This window comes from Pogoniulus pusillus, chromosome 9, assembly GCF_015220805.1.
Source record: "Pogoniulus pusillus isolate bPogPus1 chromosome 9, bPogPus1.pri, whole genome shotgun sequence".
NCBI lineage: Eukaryota > Metazoa > Chordata > Aves > Piciformes > Lybiidae > Pogoniulus > Pogoniulus pusillus.
Genome location: NC_087272.1, coordinates 2,714,390 through 2,724,035, shown reverse-complemented (window position 1 = coordinate 2,724,035; position 9,646 = coordinate 2,714,390). Strand labels below are relative to the sequence as shown.

General features: G+C 52.5%; 1 long non-coding RNA gene across 1 annotated transcript; it reads right to left on the bottom strand.

Moving 5' to 3' along the window:
• Positions 1-404: 404 nt before the first annotated feature.
• On the bottom strand, positions 405-7,518 carry LOC135178406 (uncharacterized). Its single transcript, XR_010303506.1, has 3 exons — positions 7,461-7,518; positions 6,423-6,488; positions 405-603 (listed from the first exon to the last, which is right to left on the bottom strand). It is a non-coding gene; the product is annotated as an uncharacterized LOC135178406 (long non-coding RNA).
• Positions 7,519-9,646: the final 2,128 nt, after the last annotated feature.

The following is a 9,646-nucleotide window of genomic DNA, read 5'->3' as shown; positions in this document are numbered from 1 at the left end:
CTGGGGTGGGTTTGGGTTTTTTTTTTTTCCCCTGCCATCTTTCACTCATCTTTCAGAACTGGGCTGTGAATGGATTCCCACCCCCCTCTCAAAGCCCTTTAAATGCTTGGTGGCTCTGCCACCGATCGAGTTTCTGAGAGATGACTTTATGTGAGAGATGGAGCAAAAGATAAAAGTTGCCACCTTTTGTTTTAGCTTTTCTTCCTTTTTTTTTTTGTTTTAGGGGGGGGGCTGGAATCATTAAGACTTAAAGTTGTGGTGACAAGACTGCTACCTTCTCATAGACCTCGTTGCCATGGGAGTGGGCTCTTTGAAAAGAACGAGACCCAGGGCCACCAGGACTTGGGTTGTGGAAAGGGTTTGAGGTTTGGGGGTTTTTTTTTGGCTATTATTTCCTCGGTCAACACAGAAATCCTTAGTCAGAGACAGGGAAATGTGGTGTCGTGTACAGGGTAACACTTGCTGACAGTGGAAAACAAAAGGAGTGGAAACTAATACTGCAGCAAGCTGAGTTGCATCACAGCCTACCAGCCACGGCGTTTTCTCCTCTCTAAAAGAAACGCTTTGTGCATCCACACAATCCCCTCGCTCTCGGCTCTCTCTCTGGAGATAAAAAGGAGAGAGGGCTGCTCTTAGACAAAGTAGGCATTTTTGAAGCCACAGGAATGTCTTTTCCTCTGGGAAAAAAGGAGAGCACTACGTGGCAAAGCCAGGGAAAGGGGGCAAAAATCAGCTAGCAGCGCTCCGCCAGCTACGATGCCTGCCTGTGGCAGGGGGGGTGGAACTAGAGGATGCTTGTGTGCCCAGGGAGGTGGTGGAGTTGTCATCCCTGGAGATGGTCAAGAGAAGACTGGATGAGGCATCTGGTGACATGGTCTAGTTGACTGGATAGGAATAGGTTGGACTGGATGAGCTTGAAGGTCTCTTCCAACATGGTTGATTCTATGATTCTATTCTGCCCCTGTGCTCAGCACTGCTCAGGCCACCCCTTGAGTGCTGTGTCTGGTTCTGGGCTCCTCAATTCAAGAGAGATGTTGAGGTGCTGGAAGGTGTCCAGAGAAGGGCAGGCCTCCTCCAACCTGGTTGATTCTATGATTCTATGGGTGCTAGGTTGGACTGGATGATCTTGGAGGTCCCTTCCAACCTGGTTGATTCTATGGGTGACAGCTTGGACTGGATGATCTTGGAGATCCCTTCCAACCTGGTTGATTCTATGGGTGACAGCTTGGACTGGATGATCTTGGAGGTCCCTTCCAACATGGTTGATTCTATGGGTGGCAGCTTGGACTGGATGATCTTGGAGGTCCCTTCCAACCTGGTTGATTCTATGGGTGGCAGCTTGGACTGGATGATCTTGGAGGTCCCTTCCAACCTGGTTGATTCTATGGGTGACAGCTTGGACTGGATGATCTTGGAGGTCCCTTCCAACCTGGTTGATTCTATGGGTGACAGCTTGGACCGGATGATCTTGGAGGTCTCTTCCACCTGATTCACCACCTTCCTGGGCAACCTGTGCCAGTCTCTCACCACTCTCAAGGTGAACAACTTCTTCCTAACATCTAATCTCAATCTGTCCTTCTATAGTGTTCCCCCCAGTCCTGTCACTGCCTGACACCTTAACAAGTCCCTCCCCATCTTTCCTGTAGCCCACTTCAGACACTGGAAGGCCACAAGAAGGTCTCCTCAGAGCCTTCTCTTCTCCAGACTGAACAACCCCAACTCCCTCAGCCTGTCCCCATAGCAGAGCAGCTCCAGTCCTCTGATCATCCTCGTGGCCCTCCTCTGGACACCTTCCAGCATCTCCAGACCTTTCCCATAATAGAGGCTCCAGAACTGGACACACTGCTCTAGGTGGGGGTCTTACCAGAGCAGTGCAGAGGGGCAGAATCCCCTCCCTGGCTCTGCTGCCCACACTGCTCTTGCTACAGCCCAGGCTCTGGTTGCTCTCTGGGCTGCAAGTGCACACTGCTGGCTCCTGTTGAGCTTCTCCTCCAGCAGCATCCCCCAAGTCCTTTTCTTCAGGGCTGCTCTCAAGCTGGTCCCTGCCCAGCCCATATCTGTGCCTGGGTTTGCCTCAGCCCAGTTGCAGGACCTTGCACTTGGTCTTGTTGAACCTCCTGAGGTTGACTTGGACTTATCTCTTCAGCTGGTCAGGGTCAATTTCCCATATCAAAAAAGGGCTTATGAAAGCAGAAAAGTCTTTTTGAATTATCTGTATCAGTAGCAAATTCCAGCACTCACAGACTCACCTCACATTCTGCCCTAGGAAGCTGTGTTTCCAGACAGAGGGTGAGAACAGAAGTCACAGAATCACAGAGTCTCTTAGATGGGCAAAGCCCTTCAAGCTCATGGAGTGCAATCATCAGTTTCACACTGACAAGTCCTTGACTAAACCAAATCTCTCAGCACAACATCTAACTGCTGTGGTTGGAAGGGACCACCAGGATCATCCAGCGCAATCTGCTGGCTCATTGTCCAGCTGGTTGTCACCCAGCACTGCCAGCTCTCTCTCTGCCAGGCTGCTCTCCATCCACTCACCCCCAGTCTGTGTGGGGTTATTGTGGCCAAAGTGTAGGAGCCTGCACTTGGCTTTGTTCAACCTCATCCTGTTGCCCTCAGCCATCGACCCAGCCTGCCCAGGACTCTCTGGAGTGCCTCCCTAGCTCCCAGCAGATCCACACTGCCCCCACTTAATTCACTAAGCAGTTCCCTTTGAATACCTGTAGATCTGTACTGCTTCAGTCACTCTGCCTAGAGCAACTGTTCAGGTTAGTGCTCTGTCTTCAGCAGCCTCTGTTTCCTTTGAGCAAACCAGCAATGACATTGAAGTAAAGGACGTGTTTAACAGCAGAAGCTAACAGCTACAGGTCCAGCTGGATGGAACAAAGCATCTCAGCAGCTCTGGAGCAAGCCTCCTTGAGCAAAGTCAGGAGGTGGATGTGAGCATTCCAGGGGGAGGTGTCATAGAATCATAGACTCAAGCAGGTTGGAAGAGAGCTCCAAGCTCAGCCAGTCCAACCTAGCACCCAGTCCTGCCCAATCAACTAAGCCATGGCACTAAGTGCCCCAGCCAGACTTGGCTTCAACACCTCCAGGCACAGCAACTCCACCACCTCCCTGGGCAGCCCATTCCAATGCCAATCACTCTCTCTGACAACAACTTCCTAACAACATCCAGCACAGACCTCCCCTGCCACAACTTCACACTGTGTCCCCTTCTTCTGTTGCTGCTTGCCTGGCAGCAGAGCCCAACCCCACCTGGCTACAGCCTCCCTGCAGGCAGCTGCAGACAGCAATGAGCTCTGCCCTGAGCCTCCTCTGCTGCAGGCTGCACACCCCCAGCTCCCTCAGCCTCTCCTCGTGGGGTTTGTGTTCCAGGCCTTTCACCAGCTTCTCTGGACACCTTCCAGCACCTCAACATCTCTCCTGAATTCAGGAGCCCAGAGGTGGACACAGCACTCCAGGGGTGGCCTGAGCAGTGCTGAGCACAGGGGTAGAAGAACCTCCCTTGTCCTGCTGCCCACACTGCTCCTGAGCCAGCCCAGGATGCCATTGGCTCTGCTGCCCACCTAGGCACACTGCTGCCTCATCCTCAGTGATCACAGAGGTCTGTAGACAAGGTGGTTCCTTTCCCTTCCTCTCCATGTCTCCCACTACTAATCTGCACTGTTCCTGCAATGCTCTCCTCCTCCTTTTATGTATGGGACACCCTTCTTCAGTCAACACCAACACCTGCTCAGAGGGGTCTGTGGTTACATTTACATCCCTACAAAATGGAAACTATCCAGAGAGAGGATTTTTGCTCCTCCCCCCCCCCCCCCCCCCCCCCATTTTAAAATGAAATGCAAACATCCTCAAGTTTCCCCCAACTTTGACTCAAAGCTTAGTTAATACTCAAACACTTTAGATCACATTAGGAAAAAAAACCCAAGTCCTTTCCACTCTGGATCTGTCACCCTCCTCACAGGCTTTCATTTCACCCTTAACCTTAGCTACCATTTGGAAGGGCTCTGCAGCGGGACCGTGACCACCTGCACAGATGGGCAGAGTCCAAGGGGATGGCTTCAATAGCTCCAAGTGCTGGTGCTGCACTTTGGCCACAGCAACCCCATGCAGAGATACAGGCTGGGGTCGGAGTGGCTGAGAGCAGCCAGACAGAGAGGGATCTGGGGGTGCTGATTGATACCTGCCTGAACATGAGCCAGCAGTGTGCCCAGGTGGCCAAGAGAGCCAGTGGCATCCTGGCCTGCATCAGGAATGGTGTGGCCAGCAGGAGCAGGGAGGTCATTCTGCCCCTGTACTCTGCACTGCTTAGACCACACCTTGAGTGCTGTGTTCAGTTCTGGGCCCCCCAGTTTAGGAGGGACATTGAGATGCTTGAGCGTGTCCAGAGAAGGGCGACGAGGCTGGGGAGAGGCCTTGAGCACAGCCCTACGAGGAGAGGCTGAGGGAGCTGGGATTGGTTAGCCTGGAGAAGAGGAGGCTCAGGGGAGACCTTGTTGCTGTCTGCAACTACCTGAGGGGAGGTTGTGGCCAGGAGGAGGTTGCTCTCTTCTCTCAGGTGGCCAGCACCAGAACAAGAGGACACAACCTCAGGCTGTGCCAGGGGAGATTTAGGCTGGAGGTGAGGAGAAAGTTCTTCCCTGAGAGAGTCATTGGACACTGGAATGGGCTGCCCGGGGAGGTGGTGGAGTCGCCGTCCCTGGAGCTGTTCAAGGCAGGACTGGACGTGGCACTTGGTGCCATGGTCTGGCCTTGAGCTCTGTGCTAAAGGGTTGGACTTGATGATCTGTGAGGTCTCTTCCAACCCTGATGATACTGTGATACTGTGATTAAATAACCCTTTGAAACAGCAAAATCAGAGTAGGAATTTTAATAGGATCCTCTCATGCTCAAGGGTTTGGGTGGGGTTTGGGTCTTTTTTTACAGCTTCAGCACAAATATTGCAAGACAAAGTCTCAGCAGCATTCACAGCACTTCAGCATTTTGGTTCCATCACCTCACAACATCCATAGGTTTCTAGCTCAAATGTCTGTAAAATGGAAACAGAGATTCCTGCTTTCATTGCTAACCTGATGCTGAAGGAGGGATGTTACTGTAGTTCAGAACTTCTTTGTAACTCCACTCCCCCAACAGGTACAACAATAAGCTTAATAGTTCTTGAGGCAAAAGACATCAATGCCTTTGATAAAGGCTTCAGCAGCAGGACAAAGGAGGTTCTTGTGCCCCTGTGCTCAGCACTGCTCAGGCCACCCCTTGAGTGCTGTGTCCAGTTCTGGGCTCCTCCATTGCAGAGAGATGTTGAGGTGCTGGAAGGTGTCCACAGAAGGGCAGCAAGGCTGGGGAGGGGCCTGGAGCAGAGCCCTGTGAGGAGAGGCTGAGGGAGCTGGGGGTGTGCAGCCTGCAGCAGAGGAGGCTCAGGGCAGAGCTCATTGCTGCCTGCAGCTGCCTGCAGGGAGGCTGTAGCCAGGTGGGGTTGGGTTCTTCTGCCAGGCAAGCAGCAAGAGAAGAAGGGGACACAGTGTGAAGTTGTGCCAGGGTAGGTCTAGGCTGGATGTTAGGAAGAAGTTGTTGTCAGAGAGAGTGATTGGCATTGGAATGGGCTGCCCAGGGAGGTGGTGGAGTCTTTGTGCCTGGAGGTGTTGAAGCCAAGCCTGGCTGGGGCACCTAGTGCCATGGCTTAGTTGATTGGGCAGGGCTGGGTGCTAGGTTTGACTGGCTGAGCTTGGAGATCTCTTCCAATCTGGTTGATTCTCTTCTATGGAATGAAGTCATAGTTGGACTTTATGATCTTAAAGATCTTTTCTGAACTAAATCATTCTCTACAAAAAACATAAAGGAAAAGGGCATTAAAAGGTGAAATCTTTCTGCTTGTTACCATAATCTGTTTTCAGAATGCATTAAAAACTATGCTAGCAAAAATCAAGTGTCTGGGTAACAAGACAACCAATCAAACCAACAAGGCTCATGGAACAGAGAAGCCACTCCAAGCATACTGAAGAAGGATGGATGGTTTGAAGAGGGCAGAAGAGTTCTGGGAAGATATTCAGTACCTTAGGAGCATCACAGTTCTCTACTTACTTTGCTTCTAACTGCAAAGGAAAACATCAATTCATTCCCCATGCTGCATTATTCCTCAGAGGCACAACGTTCTGCTTCCCACTACAGAGCCTATTTCATCTTGGAAATGCATACTAATATCAACAAAATGCCAGCAGTTTGCTTGGAGGCGCCAGGAGGTGCCTCTAATTCTTTAATCCTAAATTACATAGACATCACTGCCATTTAATTTCTGTAGGAGCAATGTCAGGGACCTCCTGGGACGTACTCAGAAGTGTAGCTGTGATGCCAGTGCCTGTTCCTATTTAATCCTTCAGAGAAGAGAGTTGGAAACAAGGAGGAATATTTTTTGTGACCCTCACCTTTTACCAGACATTTCTTTCAGTGCTCCACTTAGTGCTGGTCTTCTAAGGTAGTTTCACCAGAACCTGGAAGTAGCAGTTTGTAAAGCAAGTCGTTAAGCAGACCTCTCTGTAAAACCTCTTCCAACTCCCCTCAGGTGGCTGAACGTTTTACACCAGACTCTCCCTTGCAGACCTCCCCAGCACCTCCCACGCCAAGTAAACAGCTAAGCAGAGCCACACTTCCATCTCACCTCCTGCCTCCACACACTCCTACAAGCACATGGGTTTTTTTACACAGACTTTCTTCTTCTCTCCGAGGGGGTAGCGTACTTGGGGGCAGGGGGGGGCCAGCACAAATCAAAAGCCATGGTCTTTAAATTTGATTTGAAGGTGGCGAGTTTTGTGGTGGTTTTGATCTCCTCCAGGCATTCCATAATCGTGGGCCAAGTTGCCTAGAGATCTTTGTCTCCCATACTTCCAAGTCTCTCTGTTGTGGCTGACAGATCCATTGTTTTGGAAGCATGTAGCTGTCATGGGAGGTCATGATCTCCCAGGCGTGAGGCAGTCCCTTCCATGCTTTGGGTTGGGCTTTGAAGATAAAAATGGTAAATTTGAACTTGGGGATGAGTGCCTTTAGTAGAATGCCTTCCACTTTTGCTCCTGGAGAACCTCCTGCCAGTAGGCAGCGGGCAGCTGCAGCGGCAAACTGCAGCTTACAACAATCGTTAGTAACGACCTTGTGGTTTAATAGCTGAAGTCAGTGAGGTCAGGGCCCGCAGCACCTGTGACACTGCACATACAAAGTTAGCAGCGACCACTTAGCCAAAGCACTTCTATTTGCCCTCTGTATTCCTCCTGTTGCACCCCCTCACTCCCCACCAAAACGTCAACTGCGTATGGCCAAAGCGATACCGCCTCAGAAATCACATTTGCCTCATTCGTTTAATCCCAGGATAGAAACTGGAAGCTCCTCAAAGTGAACCCCATGCAAACCATTTAGGATGACAGACACAAGGCTCACAAGGCCCCTGTATGATGAAATGAGATTGGACTCACAAGCAGCGCATTTGAATCACACCCCTGGGTGGGTTCTTGCTGCGCCGTGCCTGCAACGCACACCGCTTCAGAGCGCATCGCCTCCTTCTGCAGAGGGCACCACTTAGCGCAAACAGAAAGACAGCAACTAAGCTTAAAAGGCACATGCGGGTCCCAACGGAGCCCTTCCTTATGGTTTCCTCAGGAACCAACCCTGCTGCTTGTTGTGCAACTTCAATTATTTCTCCTCAACCCCCCCTTCACTTTCGACACTGACGCTGTCATCTCAGGGTACCAGCAGAGTGGATTAGAGCTGCCTGTCAGCTTTCTCGGCCTGTGCGAGCTCACAGAACAGCCTTGGCTCACGGCACTCTGGCCTTGCTCCTGCTCTTCTTGGCAGAGAAATGAGCTCCAGTTTCTGGCAGCGCATCCCCCCTGGCACACGACAGATGTGGTGCTGCTCTTGCCCCGGTGCAGCTGGGTAGGCAAACAATGGGACCAACTGGGTACTCACCCAGCTTCTTCTGCTGTTGTACTGGAAGAGGAATAAATCATGTTCATAGCAGTACACCAGTTTGTACAAAGGACTGAACCATACTGCAGTAAAACAGAGGTTTTAAAAACAAATTAAAAACAACACCTTTTAAGATCAACCTTCTAGGCAAGGCAAGGAGGTGCAGGAGCGACTTTCTAGGCAAGGCAAGGCGGTGCAGGAGCGACCTGCAACGCAAAGCAAGGCAAGGCAGCGCAAGAGTAACCTGCAATGCAAAGCAAGACAAGGCAGCGCAAGAGTAACCTGCAATGCAAAGCAAGGCAAGGCAGTGCAACAGCGACCTGCAACGCAAAGCAAGGCAAGGCAGTGCAACAGCGACCTGCAACGCAAAGCAAGGCAAGGCAGCGCAACAGCGACCTGCAACGCAAAGCAAGGCAAGGCAGCGCAGGAGCGACCTGTAATGCAAAGCAAGGCAAGGCAGCGCAACAGCGACCTGCAACGCAAAGCAAGGCAAGGCAGCGCAACAGCGACCTGCAACGCAAAGCAAGGCAAGGCAGCGCAACAGCGACCTGCAACGCAAAGCAAGGCAAGGCAGCGCAGGAGCGACCTGTAACGCAAAGCAAGGCAAGGCAGCGCAACAGCGACCTGCAACGCAAAGCAAGGCAAGGCAGCGCAACAGCGACCTGCAACGCAAAGCAAGGCAAGGCGGCGCAACAGCGACCTGCAACGCAAAGCAAGGCAAGGCGGCGCAACAGCGACCTGCAACGCAAAGCAAGGCAAGGCGGCGCAACAGCGACCTGCAACGCAAAGCAAGGCAAGGCGGCGCAGGAGCGACCTGCAATGCAAAGCAAGGCAAGGCGGCGCAACAGCGACCTGCAACGCAAAGCAAGGCAAGGCGGCGCAACAGCGACCTGCAACGCAAAGCAAGGCAAGGCGGCGCAACAGCGACCTGCAACGCAAAGCAAGGCAAGGCGGCGCAACAGCGACCTGCAACGCAAAGCAAGGCAAGGCGGCGCAACAGCGACCTGCAACGCAAAGCAAGGCAAGGCGGCGCAACAGCGACCTGCAAAGCAAAGCAAGGCAAGGCGGCGCAGCAGCGACCTGCAACGCAAAGCAAGGCAAGGCGGCGCAACAGCGACCTGCAACGCAAAGCAAGGCAAGGCGGCGCAACAGCGACCTGCAACGCAAAGCAAGGCAAGGCGGCGCAACAGCGACCTGCAACGCAAAGCAAGGCAAGGCGGCGCAACAGCGACCTGCAACGCAAAGCAAGGCAAGGCAGCGCAACAGCGACCTGCAACGCAAAGCAAGGCAAGGCGGTGCAACAGCGACCTGCAACGCAAAGCAAGGCAAGGCGGCGCAACAGCGACCTGAAAGGCAAAGCAAGGCAAGGCAGCGCAACAGCGACCTGCAATGCAAAGCAAGGCAAGGCGGCGCATGAGCGACCTGCAACGCAAAGCAAGGCAAGGCAGCACAACAGCGACCTGCAACGCAAAGCAAGGCAAGGCAGCACAACAGCGACCTGCAACGCAAAGCAAGGCAAGGCAGCGCAACAGCGACCTGCAACGCAAAGCAAGGCAAGACAGTGCAGGAGTGACCTGTAATGCAAAGCAAGGCAAGGCAGTGCAACAGCGACCTGAAAGGCAAAGCAAGGCAAGGCAGTGCAACAGCGACCTGAAAGGCAAAGCAAGGCAAGGCAGTGCAACAGCGACCTGCA